A 23,544-nucleotide genomic window follows, 5' to 3' on the forward strand; every position below is an offset into this window, starting at 1 on the left:
CTAAACTCAACGCATCTAGTATTAGCAATGTAAATAATACATAGAGCCATGATACAATGGATGGCTACCGCCAAGCCTGCCCATTTCAGGCAATAACACCCTACCTCCCAAGTAGCTCCCGGCCTGCTGCCTGGATGGTGCATATTGAAAGACTCCATTGATTTGAAGGGATATCAGACTTCAGGAATTTGTACTATGTGAAAAAAAACATGAATCTTAGAACTTTTGAAATGGCAAAGATGAAGTAAAACAAGCTCTCTGCTTTTATTGTGATGAACTTAATAAACGTAAGTGTAGCTGTACTCCAATCAAATGATGTGCAGATATGTGGGACAAAAATTAATTCTGAAGAAATTGATTCGAACATGTCGAAATTTGTCATCATGACAGGAAAATCGTTATTCCAAGGGATTTGCTGTCTGTACCTGGTAACAGATACCAAGCTTTGCATTAGAGAAAAAATACAGAGATGCAGTGAAATCTTGAGCATCTAGAGGACATTCTGCCTTCTACAACGCAGATGGCTAACATTTGCATAGAGAGAGTGCATTGTATGTGCCAGGCTTTGTCGTGCACTATTTCTGCTAAACTTCATAGCAATCTTATGAGTTAAGAATCACTGTTAGCGCATTTTATTGATGAGGAACAGAGGTGCAGAAAGGCTAAATAACTCACTTCGTTAGCTAGTAAACAGAGGGTCACAATTCAAGATGCAAACCTGAAGCATTTCTCACTCTGCTATGCTGTCTCCTGGCAAGTTAGCCTGGGCTAGTAGCTTTCTCTTTACCTGCCAAATGTTCATAAATTAGGCATTTTTGAGTTGGGAAATCACTCCGCAACTTTGGCTTTCTATCACAAGCAATTACGATTCTCTATTGGCTTCAGTGTGAAACCAGTGAATGCAGGTGCCCTCGGCATTAGAATATTCAAGAGTGAGTGGTGCAAGGCACTTGTTTATTTTTCTTCATATACTCTTCCTCGAAGTTTTTAGTTGATGGGATTTTAAAATTATTTTTCAACTATAAAACTAATAGAGTTAACTGTTAAAATGCTAGTCAGTATAAAAGTATACAATGTAAAAACAGAAGTGTTTCCCTCTCTTTTTGCCCACTACAAGGGTAAATCACTGTCAACACTTCGCTCTGTGTCTTATATGATGATTTTTAGATTCATATACAAATAAGGTGTAAGGTTTATAAAAATTATACCAAATTATTCATGTTGTTATGAAATGTGCCTTTTTACTCACCAATATAACATCAAAACAAAAATTATTGGTTCATGAATTGCAAAGAAGGATTAAATAATTAAACTATAGTATCAGAAGGTGGAGCTGGGCCTCAGTATTTCCTGAAATCAAAATTTTGTACACCCTTCTCTAAACTCAGATTCTTGCATATTGTCAGCTGGATCGTCTCTCTCATTGTAAAGCTAATAATTTCTACAGGAAGGGGAATGAGGCTACCAAAAAATTCCCAGGTTCCCTTTTTTATTTCCACTTCAAAAAAATCTATGGCATGACTTTAACTGATTCAGCTTGGGTTAGGTATCCATCTCTGGCTCAATCACCTGTATGTAAAAGTCCGGGGAATTATGACTGTCACATCCTTGTTCAGTTACCCAAGTCTGGAACATTGGGTAATTGTGGGCCTACAGACAGAGAAATTAAAATATGCCAATTTCCATCTTAAACCACATTGTTGGGAGTAGGAACTGGGTGTGGTTTCAATAATGGTCTCTCCACATCTCTAAACAGATATCACAAGGATAAAAGTTATCTGGATGAGCAAAATGATAGGAATCCATTAAGCAAAGGATGAATGTACCATAGATAATTTGTCATCTCTTTATGGATGGACATTCATCTTAGCTCATGTTCTTCATCATTACAAATATTTTTCATTATTATAAATAATGCTGCTGTGATCATCCCTGCACACATATCTTTGTGTCCATATAAGCATTTCCATATGTGTCCATATAAGTATAATAGATTTATAAAAATGGAACTGTAAGTTAAAAGCACATGCATGTTTTAATTTCATAGATACTGTGAAATCCCCACTGAAAGATATTTACACCAGTTTACACTACCACCAATGGTGATTGTTTGTGTACCTAGCAAATCCTCTAAAAACTACTGGATACAATTAACTAGAGGGAAATTAAGCACTTTCTTATGTGGATTATAAATCTGCCACTTCAAGATAAGTATTGAAATTCCTAGGCTCTATTTTTATATAACTTCAAGTTATGTATTTCTGAGAGTGAATTGACAGTGAGTATGAATCTCAGTACTAAACTTTAGAAAATTCAGGGTTTATTTTCACCAAGAGAGGAAAAGCTATTTAATCTCAAGACTGAGAAAACATTCTACCTCATCATGGAATATGCTAGTGGAAGAGATGTGTTTGATTACCTAGTAGCTTATGGCACATGAAAGGAAAAGAGGCTTGAAGAAAGTTCCACCAGAAGGTATCTGTTGTGCAGTGCTGCCAACAGAAGTGGGTTGTTTATAGAGACTGAAAGGCAGAAAACCTGCTCTCGGGTGCTGACATGGACATCAAGATTGTAGACTCTGGTTTCAGCAACAAATTCACCTTTGGCAACCAGCTACATAACTTCTGTGGCAGGAATTTTGCTACCCCAGAACTACTCCAGGGAAAAATTTAAGATAGACCCGTGTGGGAGGTGTGGAGGCTGAGAGTCAATCCTATATGCAGGGGTCATCTGATCCCTGCCTTCTTATCTGAAGAAGCCATGGGAGAAGTTACTGAGTGAAATATACCATATTCCCTTCTACTTGTCCATGGAGTGTGAAAACCTGCTCAAGAAATTTCTCATTCTCAGTTCCACCAAGAGAAGCACTCCCAGCAAGAGAGGCACTTTTGATCAAATTATGAAAGATTCATGGATAAATTTGGGTCATAACGATGAACTAAAGCCTTATGTGGAACTGCTCTCTGACTACAAAGACCCCCCCAGAGTTGATGGTGTCAATAGGTTACACACAATAAGAGATCAAGTACTCACTGATGGGCCAGAAGTTCGAGGTGATGGCCGCCCATCAGCTCCTGGGCCACAAGAGCACAGAATTGGAGGGCTATACTATCGCCCTGAGGGCCCAGCCTTTACCTAATCTGACCAGCAGCAGCAATCCTTTCCCATCTCACAAGGTACAGAATAGTCTCTGCCAAGCCCAACCAGTGGTGTGTCAGCAACAATGCTGGTCCTGCCATTTCCATCTCTAATTCTCAGAATACTCAGAGTAGCAGTGCAGAAAATCAGCAGCCTTCAGATGGCCAGGAACCAGAATAAAATGCTAGCAGCATGGTCAACTTGCCTGCCACCTCTCTGATTGTCTTGGCAAAGAAGAAAATAACTCCTGTTCCCTACGCAAAGAGTGACCTCTCCACCAGCAGAAATCAAAACAGGAATTCCCCATTTTTGGAGAGGGCCAGCTTCCACCAGAAAGAAAAGAGCCTGACCAGGCTAGGTTCTGGGGCCTCCACCAGCTTCTGCTTCTGCTGCAATTGACCCAGCCTTTGCCCTGCCTGCGCTAGAAACCCACGACAGCCTTGGTGCAGCCCAGCGAAGCCTCTGGGTGCTGCCTCACAGACAGCAATGGCGAGGTGCCTCGGCACTGCCCCGTCAGCATGTCCCTGTGGCTTCCCACAATGGTGGAGCCCCAGACAGGAAATTCCTTCCAAGCCGAACAGCTCTGACATATACACAACCAGCAGAATTTGCCCTGTGGGAAGACCCGAGCCTCTTCCTCTGGCAACAGTCAGGGCCAGAAGAACTAGTGGAGACTCTCAAACTTCACCTGGTGGGCAGCAGAAGCAATGATAAAAAGAATTTCAAAAGGCTAAGTGGTGCCCACTCTACTTTACATGGAGTATGAAGTATCACAAGCACATGGAGTCTGCTGGGAGATGTGCAAGGTCCTGGATGCAAACAGCTGCCAGTGTGAGCTAAACAAACAAACAAAAATATTGGGCTGGCCAAAACGTTCGTTCGGGTTTTCGTAACATCTTATGGACAAACCCGAACGAACTTTTTGGCCAGCCCAATACTTGCTGCTGTACATGCATAGTTCCCAGGACCAAAAGGACTACATGCAGTGGAAGATGGTGGTGTGCAAAGTGCCACTGAGGTCTCTCAATATGTTTGACTTAAGTGGATATCAAGCATTTCCATGGCCTTTAGAAACGTTGCCTCTAACATCACTGTGGAGTTTAAGCTTGAAAAGGCTGCCACGACCCACCAGAGAGATAAGAGAAGTAGGCTGGCTATAGCTGCTCTGCCCCCGGTGTGGACTAGTGTATTTCCCCCTCTGGCACTTCTCCTCTTCCTGTGACTTTCTCTGTCTTTTCTTCTATTTTTGCAGGGGAGAGGAGATTGGTCTACTGAAATAAAGACAAACCATCCAAATGGAAACACAACACACATCTCTCTCTCTCTCTCTCTCTCTCTCTCTCTTCCTGCTATTAACTCATAATGTCTATTAGCATTTCTTTGAGCTGACTAAAGTAAAGCGTTCTTTATAATAATAGACTACATGTTACATAGTAAATGCATTCACGTCATGCCCTCTAGAGCAAAAGGGAAGCATAAGATATAAAATCTCTGGATCAGACAGTTAAAACTGTAATCATTTAAAATCAAGGATGGCATGAGAAAACAGGAAAGCACTGAGCTACTTCTGCAAAGAAAAATAAATTTCTTTTCTCTGGGATAAATATAAGCCAATAAAGCTTAGCCAAATCACCTCATGAGTATAAATGTTTTCCAGGCAAAGTTATAAAGTGCTAAGATGAACACATCTAACCTGTTGCAATAAAGCTGTTCAGTAATAAGAGCCCCTGGATTCCATAGCCCTAGGATGGATTAAATATTTTATCTTCTAAAGAACAGTAATCAGCTGGGGAGAGTGAAGGAATTGGCTTTATTTGATATTTGATTTACTTTCCCTGCCATTTCCATGGGTCACCTTTTGGTGCTGACTTTCAATTCAGTGGCTGTAGTAGCACCAGAATCCTGAATTATGAAAAGAGTGGTTTCATTTAGGAGAAGTAAATATTCTAGCAGCTGTGAATTCAGGATTTAAAAATCATTCTAACTTGCTGAAAACGAACAGTCCCAGCATAGAGTCAAGCGAGAAGCAAATGGCAGAAATACCTGTATGAGTCCATTCACTTGGTGTATAGTGTGTTTCTTGTCTATGGCTTACCTTGTTATTTGCTTGTTTTTTTCCCCATTTTCACCTCCCCAGATGCCCCTAACCACTGCATCTCCAACTCTCCTTCTGAAGACCAGCTGATTCCTTCATTCTCTTCATTCATTCAATAAAATATTGCTCATCTATGAAGATACAATATTTAAATTTATTTATTTATTTACTTTTGGCTGTGTTGGGTCTTCGTTTCTGTGCGAGGGCTTTCTCTAGTTGTGGCAAGCGGGGGCCAGTCTTCATCATGGTGCGCGGGCCTCTGACTATCGCGGCCTCTCTTGTTGAGGAGCACAGGCTCCAGATGCGCAGGCTCAGTAGTTGTGGCTCACGGGCCTAGTTGCTCCATGGCATATGGGATCTTCCCAGACCAGGGCTTGAACCCATGTCCCCAGCATTAGCAGGCAGACTCTCAACCACTGCGCCACCAGGGAAGCCCGATACAATATTTAAAATAATTTTCATAGTAGGCATGCATAAACAAATATACTGTACTAAGTGCTGTTTTAGGGTACCTACTGATGGCTGTTGGAACAAAGAAAATAATATAACTAACTGTGAGTGGAATGATTAGAAGATGAGCAGAGATATGAATTGCAAATATATAAGGAATCACATTTTAGGTAAAAAGAGCTGTAGTAAAATCACAGAGTCTCAGATGTTCTCTGAAGTAGGTAATAATTGGTTATGACATAGGGATGACACAGGGTATGACGTGGCAAAGTGGTAGGAGATGACACAGAAAGATAAGTTGAGATAGATTCTGAAGAACCCTGAAGAGCAGAAGACCTTGGTCTTTATTCTGGAGGTGAATCATTAATGGCAGTGATTAGATGAAGGGTGTATTCTAGGATGAGCACTCCATTTTCAGGATAGAGAATTTGCATTAAAAATCCCAGTTTCTAGATTTTTCCACAACATGCAGAAAAAAATATATGAGACCACAGATTTTGATAATACATGCCAGTTACCAAGGTTGTTGCTTTTAAGAGAGATACGTTTTTAGCAAAATTCCCAGTGAGTACAATTCTCCCCACTGTTAAGTAGGCTGTAGGAGAATGAGGTCACTTCTTCATATCTTAAAGTTAAAGCAAGAGGTAATGTGAGTAGGGAGGCTCTGAGTGTCTGACTCTCTTTTGATCTTCTATGATGATACTCACCAGTAGATGAAGTTCCTGAACTAAAATCAATACTCAGTGGAAAGTAACTGCTTATAGGAGGCATAATTTAGAGTGTCAGCCTAATCCCAGTCCCTTCCTTGGTGAACTTCCCCTCTCACAGTCCCTGTATATTTGATACAATGAGGAAATTATCCCCAAACCCTGGTCCCAAGTGATTGGACAGATCATAGGCACATGACCTAAGGGCAGTCAAGCCCTTAAACTGGCCTAGTACACTTATTGCCTGACTTGGTAAGATTCTCTACCTTGCACCCAAACCATGATCTGTGAACAAGCATCTTTGGCATCACCAGGTAATTAATTAGAAATGCAAAATCTCAGGCTCTATCCAATACCTCCTGAATCAATCTGCATTTTACCAAGATTCCCAGATGGTCCATATTCATATTAAATTTTAAGTAGCACAGCTCTAGATCAGCAGGTCTAGAGAATTTAAGTTAAGAAATATTAAAAACATGTGAGTGATTAGCAGACTGGAAAGAAACAGACATGCAAGTATAACTGTGTTCTTGTTCATGGCCAGTTACTTCAACAGAAACGCTGTGACTCCTTTTGCTACTGAGGTGCCTTGTAGAGCTACCCCATGTCTAGACGCTCCTACCAGTTACAGGTGTTCAAGTTCCTCCTGCAGTGTTTCTGTTCTTAAATGTCCAAGAGAGTCACATCTTTCATGTGGGTATTTGTAATTAAATTCCTTCCTCTTGGAACCAGTTTGAGATTTTGTTTCCTACAGCAAAAGTTGCCAAAAATCAAACACTTCTTATAGTAGCAATCACTGAGGAGTTAATGAGAGCAAATCTCTGATTCAATTGAGTAATTCTAGTAAGAGCAACAATTTCTCTTGTGCAAAAAATTGGCAGCAATTCATTTCCCCAGCCAGACCTGGTCAATGAGGAAGAAGCATATCACTCTCATTTAAGACTTGCATTAATCTCCTTAGTCTAGCATGATGACATTCCTTGTACAGAAAAGGATCATTTACTCAACCTGAAAGAGGGAAAGAAGCCATGTCAAGAGAAAATTGTCCTCCCTTTTCACAGGCAGAATTGGCAGTTTTTTCTGATGCTTCTCTAGGGTGAAGAGGGGGTTCGATGTAGACATTCCAATTTTAAGTTCAGGAGGTTTGGCTTTTTCCCAAGACCTTTGCCAGGAGAGACTGTCTCTCTCTCTCTTTTTTTTTTTTTTTTTTTTCTTGTGTAATTTTTTTTTTAAGTATAGTTGATTTACAGCATTATATTAGCTTTGGGTGTTCAACATAGTAATTCAGTATTTTTATAGATTATACTCCATTTAACGTTATTACAAAATAATGATTATATAAATCAGACAGAGAGAGACAAATACAGTTATGTTATCACTTATATGTGGAATCTAAAAAATAAAACAATCGAATGTATATAGCAAAACAGAAACAAACTCACAGATATAGAAAACAAACTGATCTCAGAGAGGCAGCCGTGAATGGTGGCATGAAGCAAGATCTTAATTCCCTGTACAGGAATTGAACCTGGGTAGCCTGGATGAAAACTAGGATTCCTAGCCACCACACCCGCTGGCTCCCGTCCCCAGTGAAAAATGCATTTCTCACAGAGGCAAAACTGTAAAAACAGGTACAAAGTTTATTATCAGAGACACAGCACAACAACAAGTGGGAGAGCACACAGAGAAACAGTTTGTTTAGTTAAGATGGAGGCAAGGCAGAGATGCACACCTGGAGAGAAAGGGTGTGGGCGTCCTCCCTAACGAGGAGGAGTGCAGTAAAGAGGCCGTTAAGTCACTTATGTAGGGCAGTTCTTCCAGGTCTTTGTTTACCTTTGGCCAATTATCTGGTTTCTTTTGCTGCACCTGCCCTGCCCTAGGACCCTCCCCAACATGCGTGGGCAACTTTTTTCCAAGATGGATTACAGCCCAGAGGCCTATGGGACGGCCTTAGCATCACATATTATGGAGTGGTGCCCCCTCCTTTTGACCGCCAAGGAGCCTTTCTGCGCATGTGCAATGTTTCCCTTGCCCCAAGGATAGGAAATGTATGACCTCTTGATCTTTTAACAGGGTTTAGTCCCACTCTGTCCCTGCCATAAGAATGTCCAATGTCTGGTTATTTACCCTATTTCTGTTGCTGGTTTTTATATCGAGGTGCAGATCTCGAAATATAGACAAGTGTCCAGTCATAAATATGTAATCCTGGAGCCCGCTTGTCTCTTGCTTCAGGAAATATAAATAGGGGACTGGTAATGAATGTCTGGCCTGGAGCCCATCTTCTCACCCCAGGAAGTGTGAACAGGAGGCCAGTTGTGAATGCCTAGCTTGGAGCCCAACTATCTCCTGCCTCAGAATGAGTGGATATCAGTTGGGAGAAGGATGGGGGGTGGGGGGCAAGATAAGTGTACAGCATTAAGAGATATAAACTACTATGTATAGAACAGAAAGAGTATATTGTACAGCACAGGGAATTATAGCCATTATTAGGAGAACCTGTCTCTTTACTGGCATTTCCTCCTTTGTTTTCATAAACTCCTTTAAAGAAAATCCTATCTATCAGGAACATTCTGTCCTGCCTCATTGCAAGATATATGACCTTGAGCAAGTTGTTTAATTTTTTTGCTTCTTCATTTCTTTATTTATAAAAGGGGGACATAAAAACCCAGTCATTTTATATATATTATTCATTATATAGAAAATAATATAAATATGTATATATCTGTATATGTGTGTGTGTGTGTGTGTGTGTGTATATATATATATATAAAATCATACTTGGGTATCCACCCTCCATATCCACAGATTCAACCAACTGTGGATACAAGGGCCAAATGTATATGTACTTTTCAATGTCAGTTATATAAATGCAAGATATTCTTAAAATGTTCTGTGATGTCTTAGTACTTTTTCAATATGTTTTAGCAGTGGAATTTTTTGTTCAAAAATATTACATATTAAATAAACATAAGATCTGGTGGTTTGGTTGAATTAGCTTTGTGGTGATGAAGGTAGTGATCTGAGGAATTGACTCTTCAAACATTGTAACTGAATGTAGAGTTTCATAAAGCATAGTGTGAAAATCAGATTTCTATATAATTTGAGTCATCATATATTCATCTCAACAATTATTTATAGAGTGCCTGAATTCTATATCAGGAACATGGCCAAAATACAAAGATCTCAGTTCACCTGGGAAAGAGATAAAAAAAATATATTACATGGTATGTGTTGACAGTTGATTTTGGAGTAAGTATTATTGAAGTACAAATCTCTCATCAGTTACCTCTGCCTAATGAAAGTGGAGTAAAACTTCACTTGCCTAATGGTGGTTGGGAAGAAGAGAAATGAGGTTATATTTGACCCAGACCTTTCAGAATTTGTAGAAAATTTTGTGTTAAATAAGTGAGAAAAGAGTGCTCCAAGCAAGGGAAAACAAAGGTAGGTAAAGCCACAGTGCTATGAGTGAGTGGCTTCAAGAACATCACATAGTCTGATAAGATTGGAGTTTGGTTTATGAGATAGAGCAAGACAGTGGTGGAGAAAAGCTAAAAAGCGTTGGGACCAAGTTGTGAAGAGTTTTGACTTTCATGGAGTTCTGTCTATTCGGCAATAATTGTTTAATAAAAGAAAACAAAAATGACTAAATGTCTATTTTGGAAAAACCTCTGTGGCAACCATGTCAAAAAGAGTTTTCTGGATCATTTTTTTTTTGCTCCTGCAGTTCCACAAGCCATCCTGTCATCCTGTTTTCTATTTTCCAGGAATCTGACCTGCATAGATTGCATCAATGTACTGCCATGACCTCTAGCTTCTGGTAAGGATCCATCAATGGGAGACACCCGCAGGAGACTAGAGAGGGGTGGAAGAGAGGGCTGATAGGCAATTCTTTGCCTTCCAGTGTTCTCCCTTCTGGGTAACCACTGGTGAACTGCATCTCTGTGCCAAAGGCCACAGTTCCTGCTGTGTGGCTTTCTTCAGTTTATGGTAGTCATTTCTTCCTTTTCCTTCTTTCCTATTTATTTATCAGGATGGACTCAAACATTGTATTTTTTCCAGTGGGATTATAATCTGCTACTATCATAATCATTTTCAAGTCAGATTGTCAGAATCTTGGCTGTTGAGGGTCCTTCAAGCCCTCGAGCCTTCATGTCCTCTTGACATGTCCCACCATTCTTTGAGTATTTTCTTACTTCGAGGCTCAATACAACATTCAAAATTCTTCTCATACTTTTAGTGCCTCAGCCCTGGAATCAGCCATTTCTTCATGGAGGTCTAGTTCCTCCTAGTGGTTCAAGGTATGCTCATTGCTGTTTTGGTGCTGCTTCTAGGTCTGTCAGCAGGCAGACTTACGGAAGGTCTATCAATTTATATTGATAACTCCAAATTTAATCCAATACCATAGAATTCTGGTCTTCTCATTTCCATATAATTCCCTTCTCCAACCCTCAGAAATCTGGTTGCCGCTATCCTTAGTATATATTTATGTATTTGTCCAATTCTAGAATACATAGAAATTAGTTTCAGAATTATTAATTCATATTACTGAGAAAAGGAAACCTCCTCAGGTTTAGGACATGTTGTCAGTAGGTCTCTGCTGTCATGAGCCCTGGGATATTGCACCATTTCTTCTTAGTTTCCCTTAAACTCCATTACACCTCTGCTAACAGGCTTTTTATTAGACACTCTTTAAGTATCTAATTTGACTCTGTCATCTGCTCTCTACTGGGACAATAACTGATAAAATGTGCTAGAGAATGACTACTTATAAGGGGTTTAGAATATGTAGAAAGAGACAATCTGCCCTAGCTTTTATCAATATTCAGGCACTGAGCACTTTGTGTCAGCACCAGTGGATTTTATCCAGTGCCTGGCATTATCATGAACAAAACTGTAGTGAGCCATGCAAGAAGAACTTTATATTACGAGATGTATGCAGACAGAAATTTAGGGAAAGACATATACCCTTTATACACTTTAGAAAATTAAACACCTAATGTTTTAGTTATTTCCACTCTGATTAATAACATTCTATTATTTTTGCATCTCCACTTGTGTCTGATCTGGGCATGGTTCCTCCATAGCTACCTTTCCATTGGCAAAACTCATGAAGAAGCACAGGACATTACTGAAAAAAGCCATGTAGCAATGTGTCACAAAGACATTCTTGGCTAATGTAGTCTTGTGATTTATAATAGGATATGTATATTTGTTCTTCATCCTTATTTCAGGCACAAAGCTTCTAAAGCCCTTGGATGTCCTGTGAAAAGAGCAATAAAGGTGTCTTTTTTTAGTTTAATGCGGTGATTTTGCAAAGCATCTAAGGATGGAGGCAGGTTGCCAGTGGAGCCAACCATGTGCTTACAGTGTTGGAACTTTAAGTTCCACCCTACTCCCACCCCCACCTTTTGAGAGGGGAGAGGGGCTGGAGTTGCGTTCAGTCACCAATGGCCCATGATTTAATCAATCGTTTCTATGTAATAAACCCCAAATGGCAGGCTTCTGAGAACTTCAGTGTTGGTGGACACATGGTGGTACAGGGAGAGAGGCCCTCAGAGAAGTTCTGCACCCTTTCCTTATACCTTGATGTATAAGTATCTTCATCTGGCTGTTGAGTCATTATTCTTTAACACCCTTTGTAATAAACTAGTAATCTAGTGAGTAAACTGGTTTTCTGAGTTCTGTGAGCTGCTCTAGCAAATTAATGAAACCCAAGAAGGGGGCTGTAGGAAATTCTGATTTATAGCTAGTTGGTCAGAAGTGCAGGTAGGGCAACCTAGACTTATGATTAGTGTCTGAAGTGGAGGGCAGTCTTGTGGAACTGAGTCCTTAGACTGTGAAATCTGATGCTATCTCTCCGTACATAGTATGAGAATTGAGTTGAGTTGCAGGATGTAGTGCTGGTGTCAGAGACTTGCTTGGAGATGTGGGAAAAAAGAATCCCACACATTGGTATTCGATACAGAATTGTGACTTTAAAATTTAAACTTTCTCTAGTAATAACTGGAATATGTACATTATTTGTCTTGAGTGTTCATACATCTCAGAGAAGAAGAGAAATAAAAGTTGACATCCTAAGGCTGAAAAAAAGTTAGCTAGTTGAGTAATGAAAGTTTGTATTAACTATGTGACATGATTTTTCATACATGTCACTTTACAATAATTAGCAATAATATATTGATCATGGTACTGGGAAACATGGAATTCCTGAGCCCTGTGGCTAAGAATTTAAAGTGGTAAATGCTTTCTTAAGGGAAATGTGTTTTTTTTAAATATACTGGCTTTGTCATAGATTGCTTATACTATTTGATTCAGAAACAAACTCTTCTCTAATTTATTCTTTAAAATATCATGAAAGGGCTTCCCTGGTGGTGCAGTGGTTGAGAGCCCGCCTGCTGATGCAGGGGACATGGGTTCGTGCCCCAGTCTGGGAAGATCCCACATGCCACGGAGCGGCTGGGCCTGTGAGCCATGGCCGCTGAGCCTGCGCGTCCGGAGCCTGTGCTTCGCAATGAGAGAGGCCACAACAGTGAGAGGCCCGCGTACCGCAAAAAAAAAAAAAAAAACAAAAATCATGAAAAATGACCAAAGAGAGTTGTGATACATCATTTTCATCTCAACATTATTTTTAGTAATTAAATCTTGAAAACTTTTGAAAATATTCAACATTCATATATTTCCTAAATCTATTTTGATGAAGCTTCTATAAAATTATATTTTGGTTCAATAAATAATGGTGGACAATTAAATGCAATACATTAAAATTAAAAAAAAAACAGGACATGAAATCAAAATTTAACTATTAACTCATATTAAGAATTATGGGGGGAACCTTCAAGATGGTGGAGGAGTAAGGTGTGGACATCACCTCCCTCCCCACAAATACATCAAAAATACATCCACATGTGGAACAACTCCTACAGAACACCTACTGAATGCTGGCAGAAGACCTCAGACTTCCCAAAAGGCAAGAAACACCCCACATACGTGGGTAGGGCAAAAGAAAATAGAAACAACAGAGACAAAAGAATAGGGATGGGACCTGCCCCTCTGGGAGGGAGCTGTGAAGGAGGAAAGGCTTCCAAACACTAGGAAGTCCATTCACTGGTGGAGATGGGGAATGGGTTGGGGGAAGCTTCAGAGCCACGGAGGAGAGTGCAGCAACAGGGTGCAGAGGACAAAGTGGAGAGATTCCCACACAGAGGATCAGTGCCGACCAGCACTGACCAGCCTGATAGGCTTCTCTGCTCACCCGCCAGGGCAGGTAGGGGCTGGGAGCTGAGGCTCAGGCTTCAAAGGTCAGATCCCAGGGAGAGGAAGGGGGTTGGCTGCGTGAACACAGCCTGAAGGGGGCTAGTGTGCCACAGCTAGCTGGGAGGGAGTCTGGGAAAAGTCTGGACCTGCATAAGAGGCAAGAAATCATTGTTTCAGGGTGCTGAAGGAGAGGGAATTCAGAGCACCACCTAAATGAGCTCCAGAGATGGACGAGAGCTGTGGCTGTCAGCGCGGACACTAGAGACAGGCATGAGACACTAAGGCTGCTGCTACAGCCAACAAGAAGCCTGTGTGCAAGCACAGGTCACTATCCACACCTCCCCTCCCGGGAGCCTGTGCAGCCTGCCACTGCCAGGGTCCCGTGATCCAGGGACAACTTCCCCTTGAGAACACATACCATGCCTCTGGCTGTTGCAGAGACACTGGTCTCTGCCACCTCAGGCTTGCCCTGCATTCCATACCCATCCCTCCCCCGTTCCTGAGTGAGCCAGAGCTCCCTAATTAGCTGGTACTTTAACCCTGTCCTGTCTGGGTGGGAAAAAGATGCCCTCAGGTGACCTACAATCAGAGGCAGGGCCAAATCCAAAGGTGAACAGCAGAAGCTGTGCAAACAAAGAAGAGAAAGGGAAATTTTTCCGTGCAGCCTAAGGAGCCACAGATTAAAGCTCCACAATCAACTTGATGTACCCTGCATTAGTGGAATACCTGAATAGACAACGAATCTTCCCCAAATTGAGGAGGTGGACTTTGGGAGCAACTGTAGACTTGGGGTTTGTTTTCTGCATCTAATTTGTTTCGGGTTTTATGTTTATCTTAGTTGAGCATTTAGAGGTTATTATCATTGGTATATTTGTTTATTGATTTGGTTGCTCTCTTCCTCTTTTATATATATGTTTTTTCCTTTTTCTCTTTTTGTGAGTGTGTATGTGTATGCGTCTTCGTGTAATTTTCTCTGTATAGCTTTGCTTTTACAATTTGTCCTAGGGTTCCCTCTGCCTGTTTTTTGTTTGTTTGCTTTAGTATAGTTTTTAGCACCTTATCATTGGTGGATTAATATTATTACTTTTGGCTTTGGTTGCTCTCTTCTTTTTTTTTATTACTTTTTAATTTTTAATAATATATTTTCATTTTAAGAACTTTTCTTTTCTTTCCTTCCTTTCTATCTATCTATCTTTCTTTCCTTCCTTTTTCTTTCTTTCTTTTTGATTCTCCCTCTTCTTCTGAATCATGTGGCTGAGAGGGTCTTGGTGCTCCGGCCAAGTGTCAGGCCTGAGCCTCTGAGGTGGGAGAGCCGAGTTCAGGACATTGGTCCACCAGAGAACTCCCAGCCCCACATAATATCAAATGGTGAAAGATTTCCCACAGATCTCCATCTCAATGCTAAGACCCAACTCCACTCAACAACCAGCAAGCTACAGTGCTGGCCACCCTATGCCAAACAGATACCAAGACAGGAACACAACCCCACCCATTAGCAGAGAGTCTGACTAAAATCATAATAAGGTCACAGAAGCCCCCAAACACAGCACTGGACACGGTCCTGCCCACCAGAAAGACAAGATCCAGCCTCATCCACCAGAAAACAGGCACCAGTCCCCTCCACCAGGAAGCCTACACAATCCACTGAACCAACTTTACTGACTTGGGGCAGACACCAGAAACAACAGGAACTACGAACCTGCAGCCTGCAAAAAGGAGACCCCAAACACAGTAAGTTAAGCAAAATGAGAAGAAAGAGAAAGACACAGCAGATGAAGGAACAACACAAAAACCCACCAGACCAAACAAATGAAGAGGAAATAGGTAGTCTACCTGAAAAAGAATTAAGACTAATGATAGTAAAGATGATCCGAAATATTGGAAACAGAATGGAGAAAATACAAGAAATGTTTAACAAAGACCTAGAAGAACTAAAGAGCAAACAAACAATGATGAACAACACAATAAATAAAATTAAAAATACTCTAGATCGAATCAATAGCAAAATAACTGAGGCAGAAGAACGGATAAGTGACCTGGAAGATAAAATAGTGGAAATTACTACTGCAGAGCAGAATAAAGAAAAAAGAATGAAAAGAATTGAGGACAGTCTCACAGAACTCTGGGATATTAAATGCACCAACATTCAGATTATAAGGGTCCTAGAAGAAGAAGAGAAAAAAAAGGGACTGAGAAAATATTTGAAGAGATTATAGTTGAAAACTTCCCTAATATGGGAAAGGAAATAATCAATGAAGTCCAGGAAGTGCAGAGAGTCCCATAAAGGATAAATCCATGGAGAAACACTCCAAGACACATATTAATCAAACTATCAAAAATTAAATACAAAGAACAAATATTAAAAGCAGCAAGGGAAAAGCAACAAATAACAAACAAGGGAATCCCCATAAGGTTAACAGCTGATCTTTCAGCAGAACTTCTGCAAGCCAGAAGTAAGTGGCAGGACGTACTCAAAGTGATGAAAGGGAAAAACCTACAACCAAGATTACTCTACCCAGCAAGGATCTCATTCAGATTTGATGGAGAAATTAAAACCTTTACCGACAAGCAAAAGCTAAGAGTATTCAGCATCACCAAACCAGCTTTACAACAAATGCTAAATGAACTTCTCTAGGGAGGAAACATAAGAGAAGGAAAAGACCTACAATAACAAACCCAAAACAATTAAGAAAATCGTAATAGGAACATACATATCTATAACGACCTTAAATGTAAATGGATTAAATGCTCCAACCAAAAGACATAGACTGACTGGATGGATACAAAAACAAGACCCATATATGCTTCCTAAAAGAGACCCACTTCAGACCTATGGACACATACAGCCTGAATGTGAGGGAATGGAAAAATATATTCCATGCAAATGGAAATCAAAAGAAAGCTGGAGTAGCAATTCTCATCTCAGACAAAATAGACTTTAAAATAAACACTTTTAGAAGACAAAAAGAAGGATACTACATAATGATCAAGGGATCAATCCAAGAAGAAGATAGAAAATTGTAAATATTTATGCACCTAACACAGGAGCACTTCAATACATAAGGCAAATGCTAACAGCCAAAAAAAAGGGAAATCAACAGTAACGTAATCATAGTAGGGAACTTTAACACCCCACTTTCACCAATGGACAGATCATCCAAAATGAGAGTAAATAAGGAAACACAAGCTTTAAATGACATATTAAACAAGATGGACTTAATTGATATTTATAGGACATTCCATCTAAAAACAACAGAATACACATTTTTCTCAAGTGCTCATGGAACATTCTCGAGGATAGATCATATCTTGGGTCACAAATCAAGCCTTGGTAAATTTAAGAAAATTGAAACTGTATCAAGTATCTTTTCCAACCACAACACTATGAGACTAGATATCATCAGTAACCAGAAGAAAATATGTAAAAAATACAAACACATAGAGGTTAAACATTACGCTATGAAGTATAACCAAGAGATCACTGAAGAAATCAAAAAATGCCTAGAAACAAATTACAATGAAAACATGACAACCCAAAACCCATGGAATGCAGAAAAGCAGTTCTAAGAGGGAAGTTTATAGCAATAGAATCCTACCTCAATAAACAAGAAATATCTCAAATAAACAACCTAGCCTTACACCTAAAGCAATTAGAGAAAGAAGAACAAAAAAATCCAAAGTTAGCAGAAGGAAAGAAATCATAAAGATCAAATAAGAAATAAATGAAAAAGAAATGAAGGAAACGACATCAAAGATCAATAAAATTAAAGCTGGTTCTTTGAGAAGATAAATAAAATTGATATACCATTAGCCAGACTCATCAAGAAAACAAGGGAGAAGACTCAAATCAACAGAATTAGAAATGAAAAAGGAGAAGTAACAGCTGACACAGCAGGAATACAAAGGATCATGAGAGATTACTACAAGCAACTCTATGCAAATAAAATGGACAACCTGGAAGAAATGGTCAAATTCTTAGAAAAGCACAACCTTCCAAGACTAAACCAGGAAGAAATAGAAAATATGAAAGACCAATCACAAACAATGAAATTGAAACTGTGATTAAAAATCTTCCAGCAAACAAAAGCCCAGGACCAGATGGCGTCACAGGGGAATTCTATCAAACATTTAGAGTAGAGCTAACACCTATTTTTCTCAAACTCTTCCAAACTAAAGCAGAGGGAGGAACACTCCCAAACTCATTCTATGAGGCCAACATCACCCTGATACCAAAACCAGGCAAAGATGTCACACAAGAAAGAAAATTACAGGCAGATATCACTGATGAACATAGATGCAAAAATTCTCAACAGAATACTAGCAAACAGAATCCAACAGCACATTAAAAGGATCATACACCATGATCAAATTGGGTTTATCACAGGATGTAAGGATTCTTCAATATACACAAATCAAGCAATGTGATACACCATATGAACAAATTGAAGGATAAAAACCATATGAACATCTCAATAGGTGCAGAAAATGCTTTTGACAAAACTCAACACAGATTTATGATAAAAACCCTCCAGAAAGTGAGCATAGAGGGAACTTAACATAATAAAGGCCATATATGACAAACCCACAGCCAACATTGTTCTCAATGGTGAAAAACTGAAACCATTTCCACTAAAATCAGGAAAAAGACAAGGTTGCCCACTCTTACCACTATTATTCAACATAGTTTTGGAAGTTTTAGCCACAGCAGTCAGAGAAGAAAAAGAAATAAAAGGATTCCAAATCGGAAAACAAGAAGTAAAACTGTCACTGTTTGTAGATGACATGATACTACACATAGAGAATCCTAAAGGTGCTACCAGAAAACTACTAGAGCTAATCAATGAATTTGGTAAAGTAGCAGGATACAAAATTAATGCGCAGAAATCTCTTGCATTCTTATACACTAGTGATGAAAAATCTGAAAGAAAAATTAAGGAAAAACTCCCATTTACCGTTGCAACAAAAAGAATAAAATACCTAGGAATAAACCTACCTAGAGAGACAAAAGACCTGTATGCAGAAAACTTTGACACTGATGAAAGAAATTAAAGATGGTACAAACAAATGGAGAGACATACCATGTTCTTGGATTGGAAGAATCAACATTGTGAAAATTACTCTACTACCCAAAGCAATCTACAGATTCAATGCAATCCCTATCACACTTCCAATGGAATTTTTCACAGAACTAGAACAAAAAATTCACAATTTTTATGGAAACACAATAGACCCCAAATAGCCAAAGCAATCTTGTGAGTGAAAAATGGAGCGGTAGGAATGAGCCTCCCAGTCTTCAGACTATACTGCAAAGCTACAGTAATCAAGCCAGTATGGTACTGGCACAAAAACAGAAATATAGATCAATGGAACAGGATAGAAAGCCCAGAGATATACCCACACACATATGGTCACTTTGATAAGGAGCCAAGAGTTTACAATGGAGAAAAGACAGCCTCTTCAATAAGTGGTGCTGGGCAAACTGGACAGCTACAAATAAAATAATGAAAGTAGAACACTCCCTAACACCATACATAAAACTAAACTCAAAATGGATTAAAGACTCAAATCTAAGGTCAGACAGTATAAAACTCTTAGAGGAAAATACAGGCAGAACACTCTATGACAGAAATCACAGCAAGATCCTTTTTGACCCACCTCCTAGTGAAAGGGAAATAAAACATAAATAAGCAAATGGGACCTAATGAAACTTAAAAGCTTTTGCACAACAAAGGAAACCATAAACAAGACAAAAAGACAACTCTCAGAATGGGAGAAAATATTTGCAAACAAAGCAACTGACAAAGGATTTATCTCCATAATATACAAGCAGCTCATGCAGCTCAATATTGAAAAACAAACAACCCAATCCAAAAATGGGCAGAAGACCTAAATAAACATTTCTCCAGAGAAGATATACAGATTGCCAGCAAACACATGAAAGGATGCTCAACATCACTAATCATTAGAGAAATGCAAATCAAAACTACAATGGGGTATCACCTCACACCAGTCAGAATGGCCATCATCAAAAAATCTACAAACAATAAATGCTGAAGAGGGTGTGGTGAAAAGGGAACCCTCTTCCACTGTTGGTAGGAATGTTAATTGATAACAGCCGCTATGGAGAACAGTATGGAGGTTCCTTTAAAAACTACAAATAGAACTACCATATGACCCAGCAATCCCATACTGGGCATATACCCTGAGAAAACCAGAATTCCAAAAGAGTCATGTATCACAATGTTCATTTCAGCTCTATTTATAATAGCCAGGACATGGAATCAACCTAAATGTCCATCAACAAATGAATGAATAAAGGAATTGTGGCACATATATATAATGGAGTATCACTTAGCCATAAAAAGAAACGAAATTTGAGTTATTTGTAATGAGGTGGATGGACCTAGAGACTGTCATACAGAGTGAAGTAAGTCAGAAAGTGAAAAACAAATACTGTATGCTAACACATATATATTGAATCTAAAAAAAAAAAAGGGTTCTGAAGAACTTAGGGGCAGGGCAGGAATAAAGACGCAGATGTAGAGAATGAACTTGAGGACATGGGCATGGAGAAGTTTAAGCTGGGATGAAGTAATAGAGTGTCATGGATATAAGTACACCACCAAATGTAAAATAGATAGCTAGTGGGAAGCAGTCGCATAGAACAGGAAGATCAGCTCGGTGCTTTGTGACCACCTAGAGGGGTGGGATAGGGATTGTGGGAGGGAGATGCAAGAGGGAGGATATAATGGGATATATGTATATGTGTAGGTGATTCATTTTGTTATACAGCAGATACTAACACACCATTGTAAAGCAATTATACTCCAATAAAGATGTGAATTTAAAAAAAATTATGCACTCAATCCATTAGAGTTTGTAAAAGTAATGTTATCATATGTAAGTGAAAGAAAATAAATTGGTCAATTTGAGAGGATGCTAGTGAAGTTATTTTTTTTGAAAACAGTTAAATTAATGGGAAAGTATACAATATTTGTTTACTTTTTATTAAAAATATACCAGTAGGTAAATAGGAATTGGGGGGAAGATTTTATTTATAGAAGCACTCTAGGTAATACATGAAGAAAAGAATATTAACACTGGCTTATTTTGCCACACTCAATGAATTATTAGTGGACATAAACATTGTTTTCCAATGCTTGCTGTTATCACAAAAAGAGAGATAACTAGACCTTATGTATGCCTTGATGGAAGAATACAGCACTACCTGTAAATATGAGGTATTTTTACTCTCTCAAAAATATCAAAGCTGAGTCAGGTTAAACCTCTAGGCCCAACTATTTATTTAGAGGAAAAAAAGATGCAGAGGAACATATTAAATAACACTTTGATGATATAAGCAGTTTACAATCACTACAGAGGTTTTTAAAAATTTCAAGAGAATCAATAGTATTGGAGAGGAGATGTATAGATTAAATGAGATTTAAGAACTCTATTACCCAGTTGAAAAATGTCATTTTTGTTATTTAGATCCTGAACCAAATTTAAAAATTATGGACTCAGAAAGATCATCAATGTTATGGCCTCTTAAAATTTTAACCAACAAATTTATTGAGTTTTCTTACTGGTTTTCTTTGTGAGAATTTTTTGACTGATTCTCTCGAATTTCCTAGATGTATATTCATAGCATCTTTGGTAATGAAAAATTTCCTTTATCTTTTTCAGTATGTATACTTTTCAATTTTTACATTTTTCAGCTTTATATGGTGATTGATTCCTGATCAGTGTGAAATGTTAGTGAAGAGAATAACCGTTCTTGTTTGTTCTTCATAACTTGTTTTTGGCTTGAGAGATTATGTCATTTACAATTTTTTTAATTTTTAATTTTTTTATTGAGGTATATAGTTTTGGGTGTACAACACAATGATTCATTACTTATTTATATTGCAAAGTGAGCACTATAATAAATCTAGTTAACATCCGACACCCTACATAGTTACCAAAAGAAATTTTTTTTCTTGTTATGAGGACTTTTAACATCTACTCTCTTATCAATTGTAATATGCAATACAGTATTATTAACTATGATTTTTAATAATATTTAATATTTAAAAAATAATACTTAATATACTAATTTTAGTAATACCCTTTTTTCTGTTTTTACAAGAGGTTTACTCTTAGAGTGATGACTTTCATGAAATGACTTTTTTCCCAAATATTATAAATTGATTCAAACACTTTAAGTAACACATATAAATCATAAAAATTATCATCATCATAACAGAAACAAATAACCAAGTATAATTGGTTACCCAATTAAGAAATGGAAAATTATCTTCAAAGCCCAGTCAGATGCATTTTCATCACCTATAAGGTGTGTTTTTTGTTTTGCATTGTTTTCTGATTATAGATTTTGTCTAGCTGTTAAAAGTAATTTTTTAAATACTGCAAAATATGAAGAATGAAATTAACAACCAATTTCACCACCTAGCAATGAGCACCCTTGTACTTTGTATAAGTACTTTGTACAAGTGCACCTTGTACAAGGAGCACTTTTGTACACTTTGAATGTTTAGTATATAGTACATATGATTATGTGTTTAGAAAATATAATCATACTCTTTTCACTTGAAATTTTAAAAATATTTATAAATTTTTTTTATTATAAACATTATTATTGAATGTTAGATCTCTATGAGCATCTCTGACTATTTCCTTATATAAGGTTTTTGATGGTGAAAGTAGTGGATTCACGAGTACAAACATGTTTTAGTTATTAAGTATTCCTAAATAGCTTTTCAGAAAGGTGAAACCAGCTACATTTCAACAGCGTTATATTTTGCAATTCACTGTATGCTAATTTCTTACATATAATAACACACTAACTTTTTGTTCAGAATTCATATATTTAATGAGTTTTAAAATAATTTGAAACATCCACACTGTTTCCTTAGGCAATAGACAAATTATTTTTATTTGTCTTTCTTTTAAGTTTGTTCTTCTTCATTTTTATTCAACATTTTACAAATTCACAATTAATAAATGTTGGCATTTTCTTATTAAAAATAAAAATCTTATTAAAAATGAAAAATCAAAGTCTTTATGTTTTCAAGTTCTACATGTTTATTGTCGTATGATTGCTTCACAATACTGTGTTAGTTTCTGTTGTATAACAAAGTGAATCAGCCATATGCATACATACGTCCCCATATCCCCTCCCTCTTGAGTCTTCCTCCCATCCTCCCTATCCCACCCCTCTAGGTCCTCGCAAAGCACCAAGCTGATCTCCCTGTGCTATGCTGCTGCTTCCCACTAGCTAACTATTTTACATTCGGTAATGTTCATATGTCGATGCTACTCTCACTTCACCCCAGCTTCCCCTTCCCACCCCATGTCCTCAAGTCCATTCCCTATGTCTACATCTTTATTCCTGCCCTGCAACTAGGTTCATTAGTATCATTTTTTTTTTTTTTAGATTCCATATATATGCATTAGCATACAGTATTCGTTTTTCTCTTTCTGACTTGCTTCACTCTATATGACAGACTCTAGGTCTATCCACCTCATTACAAATAACTCAGTTTCGTTTCTTTTTATGGCTGAGTAATACTCCATTGTATATATGTGCCACATCTTCTTTATCCATTCATCTGTCGGACATTTAGGTAGGCTCTATATCCTGGTTATTGTAAGTAGTGCTGCAATGAACATTGTGGTACGTGTCTCTTTTTGAATTATGGTTTTGTCAGGGTATGTGCCTAGTAGTGGGATTGCTGGGTCATATGGTAGTTCTATTTTTAGTATTTTAAGGAACCTCCATACTGTTTTCCATAGAGGTTGTATCAATTTACATTCCCACCAACACTGCAGGAAGGTTCCCTTTTCACCACACCCTTTCCAGCATGAAATGGTGCACTCCTGATGCTATGTTGGTAGTAA

At 38.3% G+C, this 23,544-nt stretch overlaps 1 pseudogene; it reads left to right on the forward strand.

Moving 5' to 3' along the window:
- Window positions 1–365: 365 nt before the first annotated feature.
- Window positions 366–4,360, forward strand: LOC132439202 (serine/threonine-protein kinase MARK2 pseudogene; annotated as a pseudogene).
- The last annotated feature ends 19,184 nt before the right edge of the window (window positions 4,361–23,544 follow it).

This window comes from Delphinus delphis, chromosome 16 (assembly GCF_949987515.2).
Source record: "Delphinus delphis chromosome 16, mDelDel1.2, whole genome shotgun sequence".
In the NCBI taxonomy this organism is placed as follows: Eukaryota; Metazoa; Chordata; class Mammalia; order Artiodactyla; family Delphinidae; genus Delphinus; species Delphinus delphis.